This window comes from Salvelinus fontinalis, chromosome 13 (assembly GCF_029448725.1).
Source record: "Salvelinus fontinalis isolate EN_2023a chromosome 13, ASM2944872v1, whole genome shotgun sequence".
In the NCBI taxonomy this organism is placed as follows: domain Eukaryota; kingdom Metazoa; phylum Chordata; class Actinopteri; order Salmoniformes; family Salmonidae; genus Salvelinus; species Salvelinus fontinalis.
The window spans coordinates 7941791-7969192 of NC_074677.1; the positions used below are offsets into that span (position 1 = coordinate 7941791).

At 43.8% G+C, this 27402-nt stretch overlaps 1 pseudogene; it reads left to right on the forward strand.

The window, feature by feature from the left end:
- Window positions 1-11082: 11082 nt before the first annotated feature.
- LOC129867771 (von Willebrand factor A domain-containing protein 7-like) lies at window positions 11083-26696 on the forward strand (annotated as a pseudogene).
- The last annotated feature ends 706 nt before the right edge of the window (window positions 26697-27402 follow it).

Here is a 27402-nt window from a genome sequence, read left to right on the forward strand (position 1 = left end):
CCTGCTTTCTGGACAGACAATGGAGGGCCCCTGCTTTCTGGACTGACAATGGAGGGACCCTACTTTCTGGACAGACAATGGAGGGACCCTGCTTTCTGGACAGGCAATGGAGGGCCCCTGCTTTCTGGACAGACAATGGAGGGCCCCTGCTTTCTGGACAGACAATGGAGGGATCCTGCTTTCTGGACAGAGAATGGAGGGCCCCTGTTTTCTGGACAGAGAATGGAGGGCCCCTGTTTTCTGGACAGACAATGGAGGGACCCTGCTTTCTGGAATCACTAGTCAGGGTGACACACACCTGTGCTGTGACAGCATTATATCAGGCATACCAGTCAAGTACCTGTCCTGACAGGTATTTGTGCGATGGTGACATCACTTCACCTTCTAATAATGGCATGCATCTTACTAAGCTGGAAACATCCACACAATAGGCCTTTGTCTTGCATGAGGAAGGATCAAACCGAGGAGGGAGATTCTGAGAAAAACACATGAGCTGCGTTTGTATATGATGTCGCTAGCGTTACTTCGGCATTTAAAGGTTGACCTATCCGATCTGTATCACATCCGGCAGTGATTTGGCAGTCCCATAAGGCGGCGCACAATTGGCCCAGCGTCGTCCAGGTTTTGCCGGGGTAGGCCATCATTGTAAATAAGAATTTGTTCTTGACTGACTAGCCTAGTTAAATAAAGGTTAAATTAAATTGTAAAAAAATTATATCAAAGACAATGGCCACTTCATGATAATATTTCAATTAAAATGTCTTCCTAGCCAACATTTTCCAAAAGTTTACAGTGTCCCCACACATGTACAGTACTTGTCAGCATATAACCAGAACCACATGTGCTCTATACAGTACAGCAACAGACAATGGAGGGACCCTGCTTTCTGGACAGACAATGGAGGGCCCCTGCTTTCTGAACAGACAATGGAGGGCCCCTGCTTTCTGAACAGAGAACGGAGGGCCCCTGCTTTCTGGACAGAGAATGGAGGGCCCCTGCTTTCTGAACAGACAATGGAGGGACCCTGCTTTCTGAACAGACAATGGAAGGACCCTGCTTTCTGAACAGACAATGGAGGCCCCTGCTTTCTGAACAGACAATGGAAGGACCCTGCTTTCTGAACAGACAATGGAGGGCCCCTGCTTTCTGAACAGACAATGGAAGGCCCCTGCTTTCTGAACAGACAATGGAAGGACCCTGCTTTCTGAACAGACAATGGAGGGCCCCTGCTTTCTGAACAGACAATGGAAGGCCCCTGCTTTCTGAACAGACAATGGAAGGCCCCTGCTTTCTGGACAGACAATGGAGGGACCCTGCTTTCTGAACAGAGAATGGAGGGACCCTACTTTCTGGACAGACAATGGAGGGACCCTGCTTTCTGAACAGAGAATGGAGGGACCCTACTTTCTGGACAGACAATGGAGGGACCCTGCTTTCCAGAATCACTCATCAGGGTTTCCAATGCTGACAGTATTATATCAATCGACTGTTTGGAGTGATGTCTGTCAAAAAAGACACACCTACTTCAGAGTGACAATTCTATTATAACTTGACTTTCTGGTCACCATCGCACATTTGGATCCATTGTATACATCTTACTAAGCTGGAAATGTCCACAACAACTCTGTCTCTGCAGAATTAGACTGCAGAATTTGGAAAAGACAATTTGATGTTCTGAATATTTATTTTTAAAAGCTGCATGCATTATTTATTTTTTTATAAATCTTGAATATTAAAACATACAATCTACCTGCAGTGAACAGCTCAACATTTCCATTTGCGTTACATTCAGTCATCAAACGGACTCTCATCCAGAGCGACCCACAGAAGCAGTCAGGATCAACGCCCCGCCCAAAGGCACGTCAACAGATCTCCCACCAAGTCAAAACAAGGACCTGAACCAGCAACCAAATCGGCCACCGGCCACCGGCCCAAGCTCCCAACCATCCAAGATCCCCCCACAGTTCACCGAGATCTGCCCCTCAACCATCCAACTTGATCTGCACCCGGTAAAGTTATTTTTTTTCACAGGACAGCTTTGAATGAAATGCCACTCAATTGAGCCGTAGTGGTCTTCCACCATTGTCACTTGAGTCAAGAAAATAATTCATTATTTTAGCAGCCTGTTCACTGTCAACATTAGGACCAGATGAATTAGTGCTTTCAGAATGTAGTCAAACCACTTGACTTTTTCCAAATTTTCTTGTGTTACAGCCTGTATTCAAAATGGATTATATTGAGATTTTTAGTCACTGGCCTATACACAATATCCCTTAATGTCGAAGTGAAATGACGTTTTCTGAGATTTTTACAAATTAATAAAATAAAGAAAATAATCAATAATAATAATAAAATAAGATAATAGATACAAAACAAAAATGTGAAGAACATAAATCAATCAACTCTAATTAGCACATGTAGGACAGTATGCAAGTGTGTGTGCATGGAATTGCAGATGTATTTCGCACATGTGCAGCACATAGTATTTGTTTTACAGTCCTTCTTTGGGGGGCAGAACTGGCATCGCCTCCTCTTGCCTGCCCCAGCTGCAGCCTCAGGTGGATCAGGACAAGATTCCTCCCCTGAACAGCGTTCACTATTGCTGCAGAGGCCTTCTTTGAATGTGTGGGGTTAAATGTGCCTTTCCCAGCTGCTCCAGGAACACCATCCTCTTGTTCCGCTTATCAGGCATCCAGGTAGGGTTGATCTTGTTCCATATCACGAAGGCATTGTATTAGAACACATCAATGATGTTATGGAAGATGACCAGGGGCCAGCGGGCAGTCATCCTCCTGCAGCTGTAAGTTCCAATCACCTTGTCCAGGTTGTCCACGCCTCCTTTGTTGTGATTGTAGTCCAGGATGACGGCTGGCTTCCTGTCCTCACGATCACTGATCTCAGCCGTGTTGTGCAGTGTGCTCAGGAGGACCACATTCTTGTTCCTCTTCGGGAGGTAAGAAACTAGAGTGGTGGTGGGGGTGAAGGCAAACTTTGATGAGAAGGCCTCTCTCCCCCTTGTTGCGAGGAGTGCAGGGGGGAGCTCAGGCTTGTTCTTTCTAACTGTGCCAACCATGGTGATCTTCCTCTTCAGGAGCTGCTGGCTATGAGAAATTGTCACACGTGTCATTGTGCCCCCTCAGTCCATCTGTCACATCAAGCACAACCTGCATCCCCTGGTTCTTCTCTGGGCCTCCACTGGTCGGCTTCCCTGAAAATGGTTGTCTAGGATTGATCAACAACCAATTTGACAGAGCCTGAAGAAGTTTGAAAAGAATAATGAGCAAATGTTGAACAATCCAGGGAAGAGACTTCTCTGCCGGTAAGTAAACTAAAGCCACAAAACTAAGGATTACACCAGACTCATGTACAGTCGCTGTTTTATATTTACACTTTGTCTTAGTAAAGAAAGTATTGGTGTCGTGTTTTCAAATGTAGTACAGTATATAGTATAGTAGAATAATGTTTTAATTATTAAAATGTGCGTGTGTGTGCATGTGCTCGTGTGTCAGACGTCACCTGGAGAAATGCGGGAGTTGACTTCCGTCACCTGTTCAATGAAAAGTACCACTTTGATGGGGAGAGGTTCGTGGAGGGACGGAAACTCATCACACATGGCGTGACCTCTGTCAAAGCCAGCATCAAGCGAGGGAACTTTGAGGCAGCAAGACAGAAGCTGGGAGACATTTTGCACACCTTACAGGTGATTTAGATGGTTCTCATTATCTCCTTACTCCACAAGACGAGACGGCTTTCGCTGAAATATTAGTGTTGCTAAAAGCATTTAAAAATGGTTTATTCTCATTAATAAACGAATAACATGGCATTTGGCATAAAACAATTTGAAACAACGTAATTCTTATATTTTCAGGACTTCTACCGTCACAGTAACTGGATAGAACTGGGCAACAGATTTCCCCATTCCAATCTCATCAGATCAGACGTGTGTCGGACATCGGCCCAGTTGCAGGTATCGCGAGGATGTGCGTCTGGGTGTGTGTTAGAGAGCGGGAGTAGCTTGAAGATGGCTGAATGAGTTTAAAGATGGCTATTAGCCATCTGAAACATGCAGGTTGATGTTCCTCTGAAGAGACAAAGAGTGTAACATTCAGGTTCGCCAACGTTCCTTACACATTCAACCGTTTTGTCGGTAGGTGATAACCAAAGGGACTAGGGTGCAGACGAGGCCAAGATAGATGCAGAAGGTGTTAACTCAACTCAGGACAACAAACTGATACAGACCAGTGCACTATACTGCTGAAAGAACAGCCACATGCCAATTGTTAGAGTTTCTTTGTACTGAATTGTGTGTTGCCAAAATAGAGGTTATGTTATGCTGTAAGGAAAATTACAAGTAGTGTTATATCAGAACTGACCGAAAGATATTGCATCTTAATTTAACCCAATTTGTCACAGCAGGAAAATAATCCTGCAGCAACAGGAAATGTGAATTATTATGTGGATTATAATAAATTGACATTTTTTTGTAGGGGTTGATACATATTTCGTAAGGGCAAATCAAGTCTGAGATTTGAAATGACAAACTTTAGAAGCCTTGAATACACTACCATTTTGTATTTCCTACTGTTCAGAGAAATTCCTGCAACAACAGGATGATCAAATTAAGATACAGCATCTGTAGGACCAGGCTAATAGCATACTGACTGGTAGAGAAGAAACATCAATGTAATAATATATAAGATCATGATGGCAGTTGTACGTCACTCTTCTTATGAACCCGAACAATGAAACCAAAGATATTTCCACTGTAAACAGATATCATGCCAAAGCAACACGGGAAAACAGTGAAAGGTTTCTTGTAAACTTCCTGCTTCCTGCTTCTCTAGCAGATTAGTAAGAATGTCTCACCCCATGCTCAAGAAAGGCCTTTTTCCCTTTATTCAGATTACAACCTCTCAATTTCGGTTATTTGAAAATGAAATAATCTAAAAAATATATTGCTATTTTTAATTAATTCAAGCCTTAGAAAGTTGACTGCAATTTCAGTTTAATCCACCAGAAACTAATATTACGGTTAAACTCAAAAATTCTAGTTAATAAAAAAATAAAAAAAAAATATATATATATATATATATGTTGGGATAGAAAAAGGTATAATATTTTAAAATTATATCATAAATAGGACTGGGGGAGTTGTGTCACACATGCAGCTAATAAAAAAAAAATGGAAATGTCTGCTTTACCCAAAATTACAACAGACTAATTCCAGCATTACCACAAAAATGGAAGAGGCAAGTGGAAGGGGGAGAAAGTAAGGAACTTGTCTGTCGGCCCTGCATTGAAGACCAAAATTGGCTGAAGAATTGCAACATTTACCTGGAGCTAACTCTGCAAATCACACTGATGGGTTAGTTTTCCATTAGTGTACTCCAAATAGGGGAGGAAGGGAGGGTTAGGGGAAAATAATAAAAGAAAATACAGTGCATTCTGAAAGTATTCAGACCCCTTGACTTTTTTCAAATTTATTACGTTACAGCCTTATTTTAGAATTGATTAACACATTTTTCCCCTCATCAATCTACACACAACACCCCATAATGACAAAACAAAAACAGTATTTTTGACATTTTTGAAAATGTATTAAAAATAAAACAGAAATACCTTATTTACATACATTTTCAGAACCTTTGTTACGAGACTCGAAATTGAGCTCAGGTGCATCATTTTTCCATTGATCATAAACAGATATCAGACATGTCAATGCAACAGGTGACAACAGTGAAAGGTTTCATGTAGATCATGATAGCACGGCACTTCCTTATTGTGTTGCATAAAGAGACCCATCATCTGTGTGAATCATATCACTTCATAGGAGACACACTTCTGATCCTGTGGCATCACAAGGTAGGCACTGGTCGGTTTGTTGATCTTTGTAGTCAAATGTGCTGTTGGTTGATAAGGGTGTGGGCTGTAGTTAAGGCTGGAAATAAAAGGATAAAAGCACTGTGTGGGGTTTCGGTGTGACAGCTCAGGTGTCCTTGGAAACGGATATTGACTGATTGGAACACATTTGGAAGGTTTACTTTGCTGCACAAATTTAAGCTTATTCAGACTACTTCAGTATATAAATGGATATTATATTTTGCTAATATTTACAGTTTAATGGGCTCATATTCTAATTCTGTATGTAATTTTAAACTCTATTGAGGAAAAGTGAATTTATTGTATCTGATGCATAAAATAATTAGAAGTTGTCAGACAGTTGTAAAAGTTCTATGTTGGTCCAGTTGATGTTATAAATGTTATTTTCTTCTAAATCACAACATAAAAACCACTAAAGATCTGATGGTGAAGGGTTACCTAACAAACACAAGGCATAAAACATGATTTTAGTGATCTAAAACCAAATAACTTATGTACATAAGTATTCAGACCCTTTGCTATGAGACTCGAAATTGAGCTCAGGTGCATCCTGTTTCCACTGATCATCCTTGAGATGTTTCTACAACTTGATTGGAGTCCACCTGTGGTAAATTCAATTGATTGGACATGATTTGGAAAGGCACACACTTGTCTATATTGTGTCGATGCACAGATCTGGGGAAGGGCACCAACAAATGTCTGCAGCGTTGAAGGACCCCAACAACACAGTCGCCTTAAATTGAAGAAGTTTGGAATCACCAAGACTCTTTCTACAGCTGGCCGCCCAGCCAAACTAAGCAATCTGGGGAGAATGGCCTTGACCAAGAATACAATGGTCACTCTGACAGAGCTCCAGAGTTCCTCTGTGGAGATGGGAGAAACTTCTAGAAGGACAACCATCTCTGCAGTTCTCCACCAATCAGGCCTTTATGGTAGATTTGCCAGACGGAAGCCACTCCTCAGTAAAAGGCGCATGACAGCCCGCTTGGAGTTTGCCAAAAGGCACCTAAAGAATCTAAGACCATGAGAAACAAGATTATCTGGTCTGATGAAACCAAGATTGAACTCTTTGGCCTGAATGCCAAGCGTCACGTCTGGAGGAAACCTGACACCATCCCAACGGTGAAGCATGGTGGTGGCAGCATCATGCTTTGGGGATGTTTTTTATTTGAAACTAGTCAGGATCGAGGCAAAGAAGAACGGAGCAAAGTACAGAGAGCTCCTTGATGAAAACCTGCTCCAGAGCACTCAGGACCTCCAACTGGGGCGAAGGTTCACATTTTCAACAGGAGGTAGCATAGCAAGAGCATACCAACCTAGTTACATGTCTCTATGTGCTTTGGTTGTATGTGCTTTATACATCTCCTCAACAGCAATAAAAGAAGTTAGCTAAAACACATACTGAACTGACCTAAAGATACCACATGCTAATTTGACCCAGTTTCTCACAGCAGGAAAATTATCCTGCAGCAACAGGAAATGTGAATTATTATGTGGATTATAATTTGTCATTTTTTGTCAGGGTTGATACACATTTCATAAGAGAAAATCAAATCAAGTTTAAATTGGAAATTAAGAACTTTATAAGCTTTGAATACACTACACGTTTCAATTTCCTGCTATTCAGAACAATTCATGCAAGAACAAGATGATCAAATTAAGATACATCATTTGTAGGACCAGGCCAGTAGCATACTGACTGGCAGAGAAGAAACATCAATGTAATAATGTATAAGATCATGATGGCAGTTGTAAGTGACTCTTCTTATGAACCCGAATAATGAAACCAAAGATATTTCCCCTGTAAACAGATATCATGTCAATCCAACAGGTGACAACAATGAAAGGTTTCTTGTAAATCATGTTGACATGGCACTTCCTTGTTGTATTGTATAAAGAGACCCATCATCTGTGTGAATCAGATCACTTCATAGGAGACACACTTCTCTGATCCTGTGGCATCACAAGGTAGGCACTGGTCTGTTTGTTGATCTTTGTAGTCGGCTGTGAAAAGCCAACTGACATTTACTCCTGAGGTGCTGACCTGTTGCACCCTCGACATCCACTGTGATTATTATTACTTGACCCTGCTGGTCATCTATGAACGTTTGAACATCTTGGCCATGTTCTGTTATAATCTCCACCCGGCACAGCCAGAAGAGGACTGGCCACCCCTCATAGTCTGGTTCCTCTCTAGGTTTCTTCCTAGGTTCTGGCCTTTCTATGGGAGTTTTTCCTAGCCACCGTGGTTCTACACCTGCATTGCTTGCTGTTTGGGTTTTTAGACTGGGTTTCTTGACAGCACTTAGAGATATCAGCTTATGTAAGAAGGGCTTTATAAATACATTTGATTTGATTTGAAATGTGCTGTTGTTTGATAAGGGTGTGGGCAGTAGTTATGAAGGCTGGAAATTAAAGGATGAGAGCACTGTGTGCGGTCTGGGTGTGACAGCTCAGGTGTCCTTGGAAATACATATCGACTGATTGGAACACACTTGGAAGGTATACTTTGCTGCACAAATTAAATTGCACAAATTTAAGCTTATTCAGACTACTTCAGTATATAAATGGATATTATATTTTGCTAATATTTACAGTTTAAATGGGCTCATATTCTAATTCTGTATGTAATTTTAAACTCTATTGAGGAAAAGTGAATTTATTGTATCTGATGCATAAAATAATTAGAAGTTGTCAGACAGTTGTAAAAGTTCTATGTTGGTCCAGTTGATGTTATAAATGTTATTTTCTTCTAAATCAGAACATAAAAACCACTAAAGATGTGATGGTAAATGGTTACATAAAACACAAGGCAGAAAACATGATTATTATAAAAAAAAAATTTAAACAATTTAGTGATCCAAAGACCTTATATATATTTGATGCGTTCTGGATTAGTCTGACATTGTTCTTATTTTTGGTTGAATGTACGGAACACCACTATATTATAATATTCATATTATAATTATATATATATGTATGTGTATGTATATATGTATGTATATATAGTCTAGGGTTGTAAATACTTTGAAGGTACTGTAGTTCAACCCTAGACTTATATACACATACATATATACATACACATACATACATATACACATATATATAATTATAATATGAATATTATAATACAGTGGTGTATATATATATATATATGGGGCGGCAGGGTAGCCTAGTGGTTAGAGCGTTGGGCTAGTAACCGAAAGGTTGCAAGTTCAAATCCCTGAGCTGACAAGGTACAAATCTGTCGTTCTGCCCCTGAACAAGGCAGTTAACCCACTGTTCCTAGGCTGTCATTGAAAATAAGAGTTTGTTCTTAACTGACTTGCCCAGTTAAATAAAAAAAAAAAGGTTCAATGTAAGTCGCTCTGGATAAGAGCGTCAGCTAAATGTAAATGTAGTGCCTTCAAAGTATTTTACAAACCTAGACTTTTCCAACATTTTGTTGTGTTACAAAGTGGGATTAAAATGAATTTATAATTTCTTGTCAATGATCTACACAAAATACTCTGCCATATCAAAGTGGAAGAACACAAAATACTCTGCCATATCAAAGTGGAAGAAAAATTCTAGCATTTGTTTTAAAATAATGGTAAATAAAACACATATTGATTACATAAGTCCTCTAACATGTATTTAGAATTTAAATGGGCTCATGTTCAAATTCTATGGAGGAAAAGTGAATTTGTTGTATCCCATGTTGAAATTAATTAGAAGTTGTCCAACAGTTATTTGTTGTGAAAGTCCATTTACATGTTACGATCAACTTTGGCAGTGAAAGCAGCTGTGAATCTTTCTGGGTAACTCTCTAAAAGCTTTCCATGCCTGGATTGTGCAATATTTGCCCATTTATTGTTTTCAAAATTCTTCAAGCTCTGTCAAATTGGTTGTTTATCATTGCTAGACAACCATTTTCAGGTCTTGCCATAGACTTTCAAGCAGATTTAATTCAAAACTGTACACTTGGACACTCAGGAACATTCACTGTCTTCTTGGTAACCAACTCCAATGTAGATTTGGCCTTGTGTTTTAGGTTATTGTACTGTTGAAGGTGAATTCATCTCCCAGTGTCTGGTTGAAAGCAGACTCAACCAGGTTTTCTTTTAGGATTTTGTCTGTGCATAGCTGAATTCTGTTTCTTTTCAATCCTGAAAAACTCCTCAGTCCTTAACGATCCTTAACGACAAGCTTACCCATAACATGATGCAGCCACCACTATAATTGAAAATATGGAGAATGGTACCGTAGTACTAACATGTTTCTAGCAGACCACCATAGTCCCTGTGCCCAAGCACACTAAGCATTACTCAGTAATGTGTTGTATTGGATTTGCCCCAAACAAAACACTGTATTCAGAACCAGAAGTTAATTGCTTTCTCACGTTTTGTGCAGTATTACTTTAGTGCCTTTTTGCAAACAGGATGCATGTATTGGAGTATTTTTATTCTGTACAGGCTTCCTTCTTTTCACTCTGTCAATTAGGTTAGTATTGTGTAGTAACTACAATGTTGTTGATCCATCCTCAGTTTTCTCCTATCACAGCCATTAAACTCTGTAACTGTTTTTAAGTCACCATTGAACTCATGGTGAAATCCCTGAGCGGTTTCCTTCCTCCATGGCAACTGAGTTATGAAGGACGCCTGTATCTTTGTAGTGACTGGGTGTATTGATCCACCATCCAAAGTGTAATTAATAACTTCACCATGCTTAAAAGGGATATTCAATGTCTACTTTTTTTTATTCATACTCATCTACAAATAAGATGCCCTTCTTTGCGAAGCATTTGAAAATCTCCCTGGTCCTTTGTGGTTGAATCTGTGTTTGAGTCTCATTGCTCGACTGAGTGACCTTACAGATAATTGTATGTGTGGGGAACAGATGAGGTAGTCATTCAAAAATCATGTTAAACACTATTATTGCATCTTATGTGACTTGTTAAGCAGATTTTTAATCCTGAACTTATTTAGGCTTGACCATAAAAAAGGGGTTGAATAATTATTTGTTTAAAAAATCCACTTTGACATTATGGTATTGTGTGTAGGCCAGTGGCAAAAACATCTAATTTTATCCATCTTATATTCAGCCTGTAAGAAAACAAAATGTGGTCATGGGTTGTGAAAACTTTCTGAAGTCACTGTATGATCAAACTGTAATATTATGATAAATCATGTTGACTGTCCTCTCCCTCCCAAAGACAGGTTGATGATGTCATCAGTCCTGGCCGTAGTCTCTCTCCTCCTCCTGCAGACAGGGGTCCAGGGGTTCCTGGTGCTCTTCTCCGGCAGCTCCATGGACCACCTGGAGATCACTAGGGAAGCCATCTTACAGACCACGGCACAGGTGTGCAAGCAACTGGCCTCTGTTGAGGGAAGAGACTTCACTCTGCCGGTAAGTAAATCTAAAGCCACAAAACTAAAGACGACATTAGACTCATGTACAGTCGCTGTTTTATATTTATACTTTTGTTATAGTAAAGCAAGTATTGGTGTTATGTTTTCTAATGTAGTACAGTATATAGCAGAATAAATTGCATTTACACCTACCTGTGTGTGTGTGTGTGTGTGTGTGTGTGTGTGTGTGTGTGTGTGTGTGTGTGTGTGTGTGTGTGTGTGTGTGTGTGTGTGTGTGTGTGTGTGTGTGTGTGTGTGTGTGTGTGTGTGTGTGTGTAGCCCGGACCACTGACTGCAGAGTCTCTGGCTCTAGCCTGCTCCTCATCGGGGTCTGCTAAGAGTTTCCAGAGTGCCATAACAGACGTCACCTGGAGAAATGCAGGAGTTGACTTCCGTCACCTGTTCAATGAAGAGTACCACTTTGATGGGGAGCGGTTCGTGGAGGGACGGAAACTCATCACAGATGGCGTGAGCTCTGTCAAAGCCAGCATCAAGCAAGGGAACTTTGAGGCAGCAAGACAGAAGCTGGGAGACATTTTACACACCTTACAGGTGATTTACATGGTTCTCATTATCTCCTTACTCCACAAGACGAGACGGCTTTCGCTGAAATATTAGTGTTGCTAAAATCATTTAAAAACAGTTTTCTCATTAATAAACAAATAACATTTGGATATGTCATTTTAGGAAAAAGTAGAAAATAATCCTTAAGAGGCTTGTTAAACTGTTTATTCTCATTAATAAATCAATAACATGGCATTTGTCATAACACTATTTTAAATAACTTATCATTCTTATATTTTCAGGACTTCTACAGTCACAGTAACTGGATAGAACTGGGCAACAGATTTCCCCATTCCAATCTTATCAGATCAGACGTGTTGGACATCGGTCCTGTTGCAGGTATTGCGAGGGCGTTCGTCTGGGTTTGTGTTAAAGAGGGGGAGTAGTTTGAAGATGGCTATTTGCCAACTAAAGCATGTAGGTTGACAAGGGGTGTAACATTCAGGTTCGTTAACGTTCCTTACACATTCAACACAATGGAGGTTATGTGAATTGGTGCCTTGTTCAGGGGCAGCATGACAGATCTGTACCTTGTCAGCTCGGGGATTCAAACTTGCAACCTTTCGGTTACTAGCCCAACGCTCTAACCACTTGGCTATGCTGCCTCCCCTCTGAAGAGACAAGGAGTGTAACATTCAGGTTCACCAACGTTCCTTACACATTCAACAGTTTTGTCAGTAGGTGATAACCAAAGGAACTAGGGTGCAGAGGAGGCCAAGATAGATGCAGAAGGTGTTAACTCAACTCAGGACAACAAACTGATCCAGACCAGTGCACTATACTGCTGAAAGAACAGCCACATGCCAATTGTTAGAGTTTCTTTGTACTGAATTGGTGGTTGCCAAAATAGAGGTTATGTTATGTCATGTCTGTTACTCATTATACAGAGACAACAGGATGTGGGTTATATATTGCCTTAGTAAAAGTGATGTAATGGGGCCTTATGCAGTCACAACATATTGCCCTAGTAAAGGTGATGTAATGGTGCCTTATGCAGTCACAACATATTTCCCTAGTAAAGGTGATGTAATGGTGCCTTATGCAGTCACAACATATTGCCCTAGTAAAGGTGATGTAATGGTGCCTTATGCAGTCACAACATATTGCTTTAGTAAAGGTGACGTAATGGTGCCTTATGCAGTCACAACATATTGCCCTAGTAAAGGTGATGTAATGGTGCCTTATGCAGTCACAACATATTGCCCTAGTAAAGGTGATGTAATGGTGCCTTATGCAGTCACAACATATTTCCCTAGTAAAGGTGATGTAATGGTGCCTTATGCAGTCACAACATATTGCCCTAGTAAAGGTGATGTAATGGTGCCTTATACAGTCACAACATATTTCCCTAGTAAAGGTGATGTAATGGTGCATTATGCAGTCACAACATATTGCCTTAGTAAAGGTGATGTAATGGTGCCTTATGCAGTCACAACATATTGCCTTAGTAAAGGTGATGTAATGGTGCCTTATGCAGTCACAACATATTGCCCTAGTAAAGGTGATGTACTGGTGCCTTATACAGTCACAACATATTGCCCTAGTAAAGGTGATGTAATGGTGCCTTATGCAGTCACAACATATTGCCCTAGTAAAGGTGATGTAATGGTGCCTTATGCAGTCACAACATATTGCCTTAGTAAAGGTGATGTAATGGTGCCTTATGCAGTCACATCATAATGCCCTAGTAAAGGTGATGTAATGGGGTTTAATATCCAAAGTTTTTTTTAGATCAAGTAGTGTTGTGTAACAAAGTACCAGGATGTAGTTTATATGTTGAAACCTCTATCCACCAGATAAGGACACGCCCACATGCCGGAGCTGTGTCGGTAACGACTGCCAGAACAACATCCTAGAAAACATCATCAGAGACAAGAAGCTGACCTCGGGATATTTTGGCCTCGTACCTTTATTTTCCACCAAACCAAAAGGTAGAGTCAGTCACTAATCTGATTTGAATAAGATTTACACTGTGAATTGACCGGATGTAGCATAGCAAGAGCATACCAACCTAGTTGCATGTCTCTATGTGCTTTGGTCAAATGTGCTTTATACAGCTCCTCAACAGCAAAATGAGAAGTTAGCTAAAACACTTACAAAATAGACCTAAAGATGCCTTATCTTAATTTGACCCGGTTTCTCACAGCAGGAAAATAATCCTGCAGAAACAGGAAATGTCAATTATTATTTGTATAATAATTGTAAAAAATTGGGGTAGATCAAGTCTAAATTGTAAATTACAAACTTTTGAAGCTTTTTTAGATCTTGAAAACTCTACAAGTTTGCATGGAAAATTCCTGCAACAACAAGATGATCAAATTAAGATACGACATCTGTAGGACTAGGCTACTGACTGGCAGAGAAGAAACATCAACGTAATAACATACAAGATCCTGACGGCAGTTTTAAGTGACCATCGTATTGTCCTGATAATCTCTATCGGTTGCCAGGGAAGTGCAGCCATGGGGGCTCATCGGACCAGACAAGCGGGCAAGAGCCTACGGGTGGGATCAACAAGGACTCGCTTGAGTCCAGCCACGGCAACTGGCACACTGCAGCTGCAGAGGTGGCCGTGGCTGCAACCAGTCAGCTACTGGAGGACATCAGAGGGGCTGCCGGGGACATAGACTTCCTACGGTGGGGAATTGTACTTGATCATATAAGCATTGTTGTGAAGGGTTATGGCATCCGGCTAAGGTCTGTACAGTGCGTTTGGAAAGTATTCAGACCCATTTACTTTTTCCACATTTTGTTACGTTACAGCTTTATTCTAAAATTGATTACATAGTTTTTTTCCATCACAAATCTACTCACAATATCCCATAATTACAAAGTTAAAACAGGTTTTTAGAAACTTTAGAAAATGCATTATTTTTTTATATATCACATTTACGTAACTATTCAGACCCTTTACTCAGTACTTTGTTGAAGCACATTTGGCACCGATTACAGCCTCGAGTCTTCTTGGGTATGACGCTATAAGCTTAGCACACCTGTATTTGGGGAGTTTCTCCCATTCTCCTCTGCAGATCCTCTCAATCTCTGTCAGGTTGGATGGGGAGCGTTGCTGCACAGCTATTTTCAGGTCTCTCCAGAGATGTTCGATCGGGTTCAAGTCCGGGCTCTGGTTGGGCCACTCAAGGACATTCAGAGACTTGTCCCAAGGCCACTCCTGCGTTGTCTTGGCTGTGTGCTTAGGGTCATTGTCCTGTTGGACGTTAAACCTTCGCCCCAGTCTGAGGTCCTGAGCAGGTTTTCATCAAAGATCTCTCTTCACTTTGCTATGTTCATCTTTCCATTGATCCTGACTAGTCTCCCAGTCCCTGCTGCTGAAAAACTTCCCCACAGCATGATGCTGCCACCTCCATGCTTCACCGTGGTGATGGTGGAAGGTTTCCTCCAGACGTGACACTTGGCATTCAGGCTAAAGAGTTCAATCTTGGTTTCCTCAGACCAGAGCATCTTGTTTCTCATGGTCTGAGAGTCCTTTAGGTGTCTTTTGGCAAACTTCAAGCATGATGTCATGTGCCTTTTTACTGAAGAGTGGCTTCCATCTGGCCACTCTACCATAAAGGCCTGATTGGTGGACTGCTGCAGGGATGGTTGTTTCCACAGAGGAACTCTTGAGCTCTGTCAGCGTGACCATCGGGTTCTTGGTCACCTCCTTGACCAAGGCCATTCTCCCCCGATGTCTCAGTTTGGCCGGTCGGCCTGCTCTAGGAAGAGTCTTGGTGGTTTCAAGCTTCTTCCATTTAAGAATGATGGTGGCCATAGTGTTCTGGGGGACCTAGAGTGCTGCAGACATTTTTTGGTACCCTTCCCCAGATCTGTGCCTCGACACAATCCTGTCTCGGAGCTCTATGGACAATTCCTTCGACCTCATGACTTGATTTGTGCTCTGACATGCACTGTCAGCTGTGGGACCTTATATAGACAGGTTTGTGCCTTTCCAAATCATGTCCAATCAATTGAATTTACCACAGGTGGACTCCAATCAAGTTGTAGAAAAATCTCATGGATGATCAATGGAAACCGGATGCACCTGAGCTCAATTTCGAGTCACATAGCAAACGGTCTGAATACTTATGTAAATAAGGTTCAGATTTGGATTTTTAATACGTTTGCAAAATAATACTAAAAACATGTTTTCACTTAGTAATTATGGGGTATTGTGTGTAGATTGAAGAGGGAAAACATTTATTTAATCAATTTTAGAATACGGCTGTAACATAACATAATGTGGAAATAGGGAAGGGGTCTGAACACTTCCCGAGTGCCCTGTAGGTAGTTAGGATGGATGTGTTGAGTTGTGGCTTGTAAGGCCTTGGAAATACACTATGTGACCAAAAGTATGCGGACACTTGATCGTCGAACATCTCATTCCAAAATCATGAACATTAAAATGGAGTTTGTCCCCCCTTTGCTTCTATAGCCTCCACTCTTCTGGGATTACGATTTTCCTTCACTGGAACTAAGAGGCTGAACCATGAAACACTTTACAGTTGGCACTATGCATTGGGGCAGGTAGCGTTCTCCAGACATCCGCCAAACCCAGATTCGTCCGTCGGACTGCCAGATGGTGAAACGTGATTCATCCCTCCAGAGAATGCGTTTCCACTGCTCCAGAGTCCATTGGCGGCGCGCTTTAGACCACTCCCGCCGACGCTTGGCATTGCACATGGTGATCTTAGGCTTGTGTGCGGCTGCTCGGCCACGGAAACCCATTTCATGAAGGTCCCGACGAACAGTTCTTGTGCTGACGTTGCTTCCAGAGGCAGTTTGGAACTAGGTAGTGAGTGTTGCTTCTAGATGTTTCCACTTCACAATAACAGCAACTTACAGTTTACCGGGGGCAGCTCTAGCAGGGCAGAAATGTGACTTATTGACTTGTTGGAAAGGTGGCATCCTATGACGGTGCCACGTTGAAAGTCACTGAGCTCTTCAGTACGGGCCATTCTACTGCCAATGTTTGTCTATGGAGATTGCATGGCTGTGTACTCGATTTTATACAGGCTGAAATAGCCGAATCCACTCATTTGAAGGGGTGTCCACATGCTTTTGTCACGTAGTGTAGGATTGATGTGGATAACTAGGGTGTGCTTAAGGATGTGGTGGTCTGGAGATTTAAAAGGGAAACTTTAGAAACACATAAAGTTGCAGACATGACAAAGCAGTGCCAGGCGACAATGGGGAATAGACTTAACATATAACATGTATAAACTAAGGACACTGTCAGGATAAACACAACTAAGGGACATTATCAAACTGAGGACATGGCTATACAAAGAGATATAACAAGTTAAAGGTAAAATAATACACATTCGATTCCAGAACCTCCAAACAACCCAATGTTCTCTGTGTATCTGTGGGTGCAATAAAATCAAGTATTACATTCCTGCTCATTCCTCTAACATCCTGACCGATGTACCATAGCGGTATTAACAGTCCTGAACCGAACGTTACAGTCCACCCATGGCTAGTTATTTTATTCATGGCCCTTCGAGCCGGATAAGACTGCTGCCATGGAACCAGACAACCTACCAGAAGAAGGTGCAGTTCAACACAGAACACAGGAAGAACTCTTCAGCCCCTTTCAATACCAGCTCCTCCTAGAGATGTTAACAGACATCACCAACCAACCAGACAATACAGACAAACAATAAGCTCCCATCCCGCGCCTCCTGGAGAAGCTGGTATAGTGGACATCACCTCCGTCAAGTTCCCATCCCGTGGCGCCTTCCTGGAGCAACTGGTACAGCAGACATCACCTCTGTCAAATTCCCATTCCATGGTGCCTTCCTGGTGCAACTGGTACAGTGGACATCCCCTCTGTCAAGTTACCATCCCGTGGTGCCTTCCTGGAGCAGCTGGTGCAGTGGACATCCCCTCCGTCAAGTTCCCATCCCGTGGTGCCTTCCTGGAGCAGCTGGTACAGTGGACATCACCTCCGTCAAGTTCCCATCCCGTGGCGCCTTCCTGGTGCAACTGGTACAGCGGACATCACCTCCGTCAAGCTCCCATCATGTTCAGCCTCAGCCTTTGGTTCTTCCACAACCTCCAGGCCTTTCTCCTGTGACAAGCGGGCCACCAACTCCAGGTCTACCCTCTAAGTTGGCCACTGTGCCACACCAGGGTCCTTCTCCTCCAATGGTCAGCGTTCCACTTGATAAAAAAGGACGTAAGGAACGAGCCCTAACACACTCCATGGCCATCCCTCACCAGTGGTCAGTGTGCAACCTCCGGGCCTTCCATTTACATTTACATTACATTTAAGTCATTTAGCAGACGCTCTTATCCAGAGCGACTTACAAATTGGAAAGTTCATACATATTCATCCTGGTCCCCCCCGTGGGAATTGAACCCTGGTCCCCCTGTGGGGATTGAACCCACAACCCTGGCGTTGCAAGCGCCATGCTCTACCAACTGAGCCACACGGGACCACCTCACCGGTGGTCAGTGCGCCACACCCGTGCCTTTCCTCTTGTGTGACCAGCGTGCCACGCCCTTCGGGTACCTCTCCTGTGGCAAGTGTGCAACCTCCAAGACGCCCCCTGGTGGCCAGCATTCCAACCCCAGGCCTTCTGGCCGGCAAGACAAACCAAAACCCTCCAACTGTCCAGCGGGATGATGAGTTCGCCTTCCTCCTTCTGTGGCCTTTGGAGCATGCCGCCCCCCGCTGGAACCTCCACCCTTGATGTTCCGTGGGACAGCCAAGGCCCATTGACCAATAAATCCTGAACCTAATTTACAGTCCATCCTAGCCCTAGTCCTTTTCTTCAAGCCCATTTATCTGCCTCTGCCCCTGCTGCACATGTGCAACAACTTTTGCACTGTACCACACATAATGAGATTCCTTCCCTCTCCCTCTCCCTCTCGCTCTTTCTCGCTCTCCTTCTTTCTCTCACTCTCTCAGGATGATGGGGATCTCTAAGAATGGATCTAGAGCTTTGTGTTTTGTGATCGACACCACCGGCAGCATGTCGGACGACATCGCAGCAGTAAGAAAGACGACATCGTTCATCATTGACAGGAAGAGAGGAACGCCAGACGAGCCCTCAGTCTACATCTTGGTCCCCTTCAACGACCCAGGTGAGAGATGGGATGAGTCCCGAATGGTATCTTGTTCCCTATGGGCCCTGGTCCAAAGTAGTGCACTCATGTTCCCTATGGGCCCTGATCCAAAGTAGTGCACTCATGTTCCCTATGGGCCCTGATCCAAAGTAGTGCACTCATGTTCCCTATGGGCCCTGGTCCAAAGTAGTGCACTCATGTTCCCTATGGGCCCTGGTCCAAAGTAGTGCACTCATGTTCCCTATGGGCCCTGGTCCAAAGTAGTGCACTCATGTTCCCTATGGGCCCTGGTCCAAAGTAGTGCACTCATGTTCCCTATGGGCCCTGGTCCAAAGTAGTGCACTCATGTTCCCTATGGGCCCTGGTCCAAAGTAGTGCACTCATGTTCCCTATGGGCCCTGGTCCAAAGTAGTGCACTCATGTTCCCTATGGGCCCTGGTCCAAAGTAGTGCACTCATGTTCCCTATGGGCCCTGGTCCAAAGTAGTGCACTCATGTTCCCTATGGGCCCTGGTCCAAAGTAGTGCACTCATGTTCCCTATGGGCCCTGGTCCAAAGTAGTGCACTCATGTTCCCTATGGGCCCTGGTCCAAAGTAGTGCACTCATGTTCCCTATGGGCCCTGTTCCAAAGTAGTGCACTCATGTTCCCTATGGGCCCTGGTCCAAAGTAGTGCACTCATGTTCCCTATGGGTCCTGTTCCAAAGTAGTGCACTCATGTTCCCTATGGGCCCTGTTCCAAAGTAGTGCACTCATGTTCCCTATGGGCCCTGGTCCAAAGTAGTGCACTCATGTTCCCTATGGGCCCTGGTCCAAAGTAGTGCACTCATGTTCCCTATGGGCCCTGGTCCAAAGTAGTGCACTCATGTTCCCTATGGGCCCTGGTCCAAAGTAGTGCACTCATGTTCCCTATGGGCCCTGGTCCAAAGTAGTGCACTCATGTTCCCTATGGACCCTGGTCCAAAGTAGTGCACTATGTAGAGAACATGCTGTGATTGGGGTGCAGCCATGATGCAACCTGGCTGACAGTCCCCGGAATCGGACACTCAAATAAGATTTTTTTTGTAAATGTTTACATGACTTATTTGATTGATTTTCCACCGTTTTATAAATCAGAAGACAGCCGTCTAGACCTTCCTAGGACCGTGTAAATGTCCTCTGTTGAATTAACGCTGGTTTGTGTGGAGACTAATGGTGAATAAACTATAAACTATCAAAATGAAGTCGCACACTCCATGTTTAATCTCCCAGCAATTTAATGGGTATTTACCAACGTTTCGGCATTCTACGCACATGACATGGATAACACGTGTGACATGGACCTTGTCCTATCCTATTATTTTTGTGCCACAAGACTTTGGGCCCCTGATGCGGACCACGGACCCAGACGTCTTTAAGGCCCAGATCAATGCACTGAATGCTAATGGAGGAGGGGATATCCCAGAGATGAGTCTATCAGGACTTCAGGTACAGTGACTGGTATTTTGGTATTTTATTAGGATCCCCATTAGCTGTTGCAAAAGCAGCAGTTACTCTTCCTGGGGTCCACACAAAACATGACACATAATACAGAATGACATAATACAGAACATCAATAGACAAGAACAGCCATATACATTTTCTTTTAAAGACACACGTAGCCTACATATCAATACACACAAACTATCCAGGTCAAACAGGGGAGAGGCGTTATGCCGTGAGGTGTTGCTTTGTCTGTTTATTTGAAACCAGGTTTGCTGTTTATTTTAGCAATATGAGACGGAAGGAAGTTCCATGCAATAAAGGTTCTATATAATACTGTACGCTTTCTTGAATTTGTTCTGGATTTGGGGACTCTGAAAAGACCCCTGGTGGCATGTCTGACAAACCTGTCGTGTTGGACAGGCATGTACAACCAAAATAAGACTGTATATAACTGTTATATATTTGTATTTTTGAATTTGCTTTCCAGCTGCCAGTTCAATACAGAATGCATTTCCATTACATTCTAGTGGTGTGCTAGTGTGACTGTGTCCCCTGTGCTTTCTACAGCTGGCTTTAACGGATGTACCCCCCTCTTCAGAGATCTTCCTTTTCACTGATGCGCCCGCAAAAGACTTGAATCTAATGGGCACGGTGATCGCTCTGATAGAACGCACTAAGTCAGTGGTGAGTAGCTGGGCTTTGCTATTCTCTATGTAACCAGCAACATTAACCGGTGCAATTTTTGTTTTCCTCTGTGTTTTTCATCGCCTTTTGGATTTATTGACCTTCACAATCGTAGAGAGAAGCACATCAAATTCCTTGAATTTCTCTCCTTTCTCTGCTCCTCAATTTACACATTGAATTCACAATGTATCCTCCCAATCTCTCTCTCTCTCTCTCTCTGCAGGTGTCCTTCTTCCTAACTGGCTCTTTGGGGCTCCGTCGTAGGAGGGGTAGCGACCAGGGCCAAGGACAGGTCCAGCACAGTCGGATGGCAGTGTCAGACTCCCAGCTCTACAGGGAGCTGGCCCAGTCGTCAGGTGGCCTGGCCATACAGGTCACCAAGACAGCACTGCCCAAGGCCACCAGCATCATTGTGGAATCCTCCAGCTCTTCATTGGTAGCCTTGACACCAATAGTAAACATTAGGGTAACGCTAGGTCCACAATGTGAAGGTTGGGACAAGAGAGTTCTAATATCCCATAACTCTTTACATAAATGTGGAAGAAGTCTAAACAAAGGATCAGCGCTGGTCCAATGATTATATTTATTTTCCAAAGCTTGCTTGTTCTGTAGTGCAACATGTCACCACTCGTTTATTAAGACGTTGTCCCAACCTTGTTGGACCGAGCCTCAATGGCCATGCTCCACGAGGAGGCTTCTGTAGTCCAACAACATGTCACCACTTGTTTATTAAGACGTTGTCCCAACCTTGTTGGACCGAGCCCCAATGGCCATCCTCCACGAGGAGGCTTCTGTAGTCCAACAACATGTCACCCTGGGAGAGTTGCTCCTGAAAGATGCATCTGCCATTTTTCTCCCACCTACCCTCTCTCTCTCTCTACTCCTCTCCTCCTTTCTTTCTTTCTTTCTTTCCTTCAGGTGACCATTCTACAGGCTGTGCGGAGTCCAGGAAGAGCTGATAATTTCTCCTTCACAGTAGATGAGTCTGTGAGAAACCTGACTGCTTATGTAACAGGAAGCTCCCTCTCCTTCACTCTCACCAGCCCCTCAGGTATTCCACAGATATTCCACAGATTTTTCATCTATCCTTTTTATTTAACCAGGGGAGTCTCATTGACATTAAAATCTCTCGTCACAAAGTCAGGTCTCTGTTGAAAGAGAAGTCTTCTGATCTCAATAGGACTTCCTGGATATTGTATATAAACCAGGTATCTCCAACCCTGTTCCTGGAGAGACATCCAATTTTAGGTTTGAACTCCAACCCTATTCTTAAAGAACTACCCTCCTGTAGGTTTTAACTCCAACCCTGTTCCTTGAGAGCTACCCTCCTGTAGGTTTTTACTCTAACCCTGTTCCTGGAGAGCTATACCTTCCTGTAGGTTTATACTCCAACCCTGTTCCTTGAGAGCTACCCTCCTGTAGGTTTTTACTCTAACCCTGTTCCTGGAGAGCTATACCTTCCTGTAGGTTTATACTCCAACCCTGTTCCTTGAGAGCTACCCTCCTGTAGGTTTTTACTCTAACCCTGTTCCTGGAGAGCTATACCCTCCTGTAGGTTTATACTCCAACCCTGTTCCTGGAGAGCTACCCTCCTGTAGGTTTTAACTCCAACCCTATTCTTAAAGAACTACCCTCCTGTAGGTTTTAACTCCAACCCTGTTCCTTGAGAGCTACCCTCCTGTAGGTTTTTACTCCAACCCTGTTCCTGGAGAGCTATACCCTCCTGTAGGTTTTTACTCCAACCCTGTTCCTGGAGAGCTACCCTCCTGTAGGTTTTAACTCCAACCCTGTTCCTGGAGAGTTACCCCCCAGTATTTTACTACAACCCCAGATGTAACAAACCAGATTCAGCCTATCAACCAGCTACTCAGGTGTGCTTTCTCAGGGTTTCTCAAACTCGGTCCCGGGGCCCCCCCGTGTGCACGTTTTGGTTTTTGCCCTAGCACTACACAGCTGATTCAAATAACCAACTCATCATCAAGCTTTGATTATTTGAATCAGCTCTGTAGTGCTAGGGCAAATATCACAACGTGCGTTCAGGGGGGGCCCTATGACTGAGTTTGGGAGACCCTGCAGTAGATTATGGTTGGAGCGAAAACCTACTGGAGGGTAGTTCTCCAGGAACAGGGTTGGAGTTAAAACCTACAGGAGGGTAGTTCTCCAAGAACAGGGTTGGAGAGCCCTGATATAAAGGTTACATTTAAAAAATCACAAACATGCTCTCTATTCAAATCATTAGAGATGTATTTCTGTTGTAGCTTGGGGCAAATTCCCATGTTTGTTGCTATGGTTATGGTGCTGTCATCCCACAGGTGTGTCCCAGAGTAGTTCGGAGGTAAATGGGTCTCTGGCAACGATTCAAACCGTGGGGAACTTCCTCACACTGGGGCTGGACAGCCAAGCGGGATTATGGGAAATCAGTGTGTCGTCAACTGTGGCCTACTCACTGAAGGTCGTAGGTGAGTGTGACGATGTTGGCTTTTCTGGAGGGCATATTACATAGAAATTAGGCAAGTTAGCAACCATTTGTAACAGTGTGCTGAACAGTGTCTTCACATGGTGTTTAAGTTGGCAGGTTAAGTGTGTGTGTATCACATTGTTACAGAGTACCTACAACTCTAGTGTGATGATTCTTTATTGACAACTTTTGAGCGTATGCTTTTATTCCATGTTCAGAGGTCAAAGAGCTCTTTGACTTTCTCTTTCCAGGTCAGAGCGCCATCGACTTCCTGTTTGACTTTGTGGAGGTGTCCCAGGGACCTCATCCAGCCTTCGCTGTTTTAGAGTCCCGTCCTCAAGCTGGTGAGACAGGATTGAATCAGTTTGTTAACAGTAGGAGCACAGTGACGCAGGGTGGATATTTACAGAGGCACCAAAATGCTGTCTATGTATGTCTGTTTCTCCATCGTGGTTCCTAACATTGATGCTGATTTAACATTCATAACTTTTTGGTTCTTTACTTACGAGTTTCTAGCTCAGCATTTAAGTATAATGTGATTTGCTACTTATACATTAGCTACCTCCTAACCTCCACATTTCTCCGCCCCAGGCGGTAACGCCACCCTGCTGGTGTCAGTGACGGGGAGTAACTCTGTGAGTCTGACGGAGGTGGCCCTGGTCGAGGCCTCGGGGTCAGGGGAGGTCAATGGAACCTTGGAATCAGTCGGCGGCGGGGACTTCCTGGTTACCATGGACAGAATCCCGGCGGGGGAGTTTGTTGTGCGTCTGAGAGGAGAGAACAGCGCCACCACCAGGGCATTACCAGACAGCTTCCAGAGACAGTCCTCCACCCGCCTCAGAGCCTCCACTGTTATGGTGACGGTGAGTGCCAAGGTCAAGATTCGGAGTTGTTGAAGTTGCCCCGTGACACTGGGTCTGGTAATTTTATAATTTTACCCTGTGATGGTTAGGGTTGGGGAGGTATCCTGGAGAGACTTGTAGCCTACCAATCCTGGGTAGTGAGTACCCAGAGCTCCATATTCAGATAAATGAATGACTACAGTAGGCAGAACGTTCTGTTGTGTTCTGTCTGGTTTCAGGCTGAGGCAGATCGTTCTGCTGGGTTCTGTCTGGTTTCAGGCTGAGGCAGATCGTTCTGTTGTGTTCTGTCTGGTTTCAGGCTGAGGCAGAACGTTCTGTTGTGCTCTGTCTGGTTTCAGGCTAAGGCAGATCGTTCTGTGGGTAGCAGGTAGCCTAGTGGTTAGAGTGTTGGGCCAGTAGCCGGAAGGTTGCTTGATCGAATCCCCGAGCTGACAAGGTAAAAATCTGTTTTTCTGCCCCTGAGCAAGGCATTTAACCCACTGTACCCCGGGCGTTGAAGACATGGATGTCGATTATGGCAGCCCTCCTCTCTGATTCAGAGGGGTTGGGTTAAATGTGGAAGACACATTTCAGTTGAATGCATTCAGTTGTACAACTGACTAGATGTCCCCCTTTCCCCATCTGGTTTCAGGCTAAGGTAGAAAGTGACCTGGAGCCTGGAACACCCTTTTCAGTCCTGTTCACTGTGACAACCAACGGAACAGGCGGATCCTTCACCATCCGAGCCACAAATGACCGTGGGTTCACCTCCACTTCCCCTACAAACCTGATGCTAGTGACCGGGGTCAGTGCCAACGGTACAGTGACTCTCACGGCGCCCGCCAACACCGCGTCGGGCACGGACGTCACCCTGACCATCGAGGCTGAGTCTCCCGGGGCCACCGACACCAACTACGCCGTCCTGCGCCTCTCCGTTGTTTCACCGGTAACTCTGAGGAACGCAGGGTGTTTAGTTTATGTGTTGGCCTGCTTTTTTCTCTGTTCTGGGTGTACTGGTAGAATTACAGTAGCCTGGTTCCAGATCTGTTTGTGCTTTTTCTCTGTTCTGGGTGTACTGGTAGAATTACAGTAGCCTGGTTCCAGATCTGTTTGTGTTTCTTCTCTGTTCTGGGTGTAGTGGTAGAATTACAGTAGCCTGGTTCCAGATCTGTTTGTGTTTTTTCTCTGTTCTGGGTGTAGTGGTAGAATTACAGTAGCCTTGTTCCAGATCTGTTTGTGTTTTTCTCTGTTCTGGGTGTAGTGGTAGAATTACAGTAGCCTGGTTCCAGATCTGTTTGTGTTTTTTCTCTGTTCTGGGTGTAGTGGTAGAATTACAGTAGCCTGGTTCCAGATCTGTTTGTGTTTTTTCTCTGTTCTGGGTGTACTGGTAGAATTACAGTAGCCTGGTTCCAGATCTGTTTGTGTTTTTTCTCTGTTCTGGGTGTAGTGGTAGAATTACACTAGCCTGGTTCCAGATCTGTTTGTGTTTTTTCTCTGTTCTGGGTGTAGTGGTAGAATTACAGTAGCCTGGTCCCAGATCTGTTTGTGTTTTTTCTCTGTTCTGGGTGTAGTGGTAGAATTACAGTAGCCTGGTTCCAGATCTGTTTGTGTTTTTTCTCTGTTCTGGGTGTAGTGGTAGAATTACAGTAGCCTGGTTCCAGATCTGTTTGTGTTTTTTCTCTGTTCTGGGTGTAGTGGTAGAATTACAGTAGCCTGGTCCCAGATCTGTTTGTGTTTTTTCTCTGTTCTGGGTGTAGTGGTAGAATTACACTAGCCTGGTTCCAGATCTGTTTGTGTTTTTTCTCTGTTCTGGGTGTACTGGTAGAATTACAGTAGCCTGGTTCCAGATCTGTTTGTGCCAACATTCCACTCCTTGTCATGACAAGGAGTAGCAAGGAGTGGAATGACAGCACAAACAGACTGGTACCCAGGCTAGAATTACAGCAGGGATTAAAAGGAACACTGGTGTCTTTCCTCCAGGGTTAGTGTTGTAATTGTTTGTAATGTCTTTTAGATGTGTCGGACGCCAGGAAGACTAGCTGACGTCATGGCGTCAGCTAATTGGCATCCTTATAAAAATGGAATTCTTTCTCCTCCCCTGCAGGTGACAGATTTCAGCCGTCCGGTGTGCGATGTGGTCAGCGTAACAGCTAATTGTTCTGACGACTGCAGCCTGTCCATGTGGGAGCTCTCTGCCAACCTGACGGACGGCAATGGGACGGGAATTGAGCGCGTCACTCTGCGCCAGGGCAACGGAACCCTCAACACCACCACGGTGGAGGGCGCTGGGAATTGGACCGTGACTCTGGCAGCCTACAGCGCCTCCTGCTGTTCCCCAGAGGTAGAGCTGGTGGCGGTGGACGGCGCGGGGAATGTGGGAACCTGTTTCAGGTCCATCAGAGTGACAGTGGATACCACTGTCCAGCCACCAGTCACCAATGTCATCAATGTCACCAATGCTATCACTGAGAACAGCATCACCGTGACTACACCTATAGCTGCCACCACCACTGTGAGCAGGGGCCATTCTCTATCCCTCTCCTCGTATCTCTGTTCCATCATGTTCGTCTCTGTCACACTCGCTTTGAGCCGCTAGTGTCACGTGTGACTTCTGGTCTTGAAAGATGTTTAATCAAATTCAATAGTTTCTCTGTTATAATGCTGTCTGGTAACTTTCCGTTATTATGTAAATTCTAAAATATAATAGTATATGCCATTTAGCTGATGTGTTTAACCAAAGTGACTGACAGTAATGCTTGCATACATTTTATGTAAAGGTGGTCCTGGGATTTGAACCCACTATCCTGGCATTGCAAGCCCCATGCTCTACCAACTGAGCTACAGAGGTCTAAGGTCATGTAGCTTTCTGTCTTTTCGATGGACCTCATGTCATCTGTGCTGAGTGTTCCAAAACAAAGTGCCAAGGCAGTCTCTAAAAGGCATCCTGCAGGGACGGGGGCTGGGATGAATAAAAAAAAAAAATATATATATATATATATATATATATATATATATATATATATATATATATAGGACAAAACACACAACAAG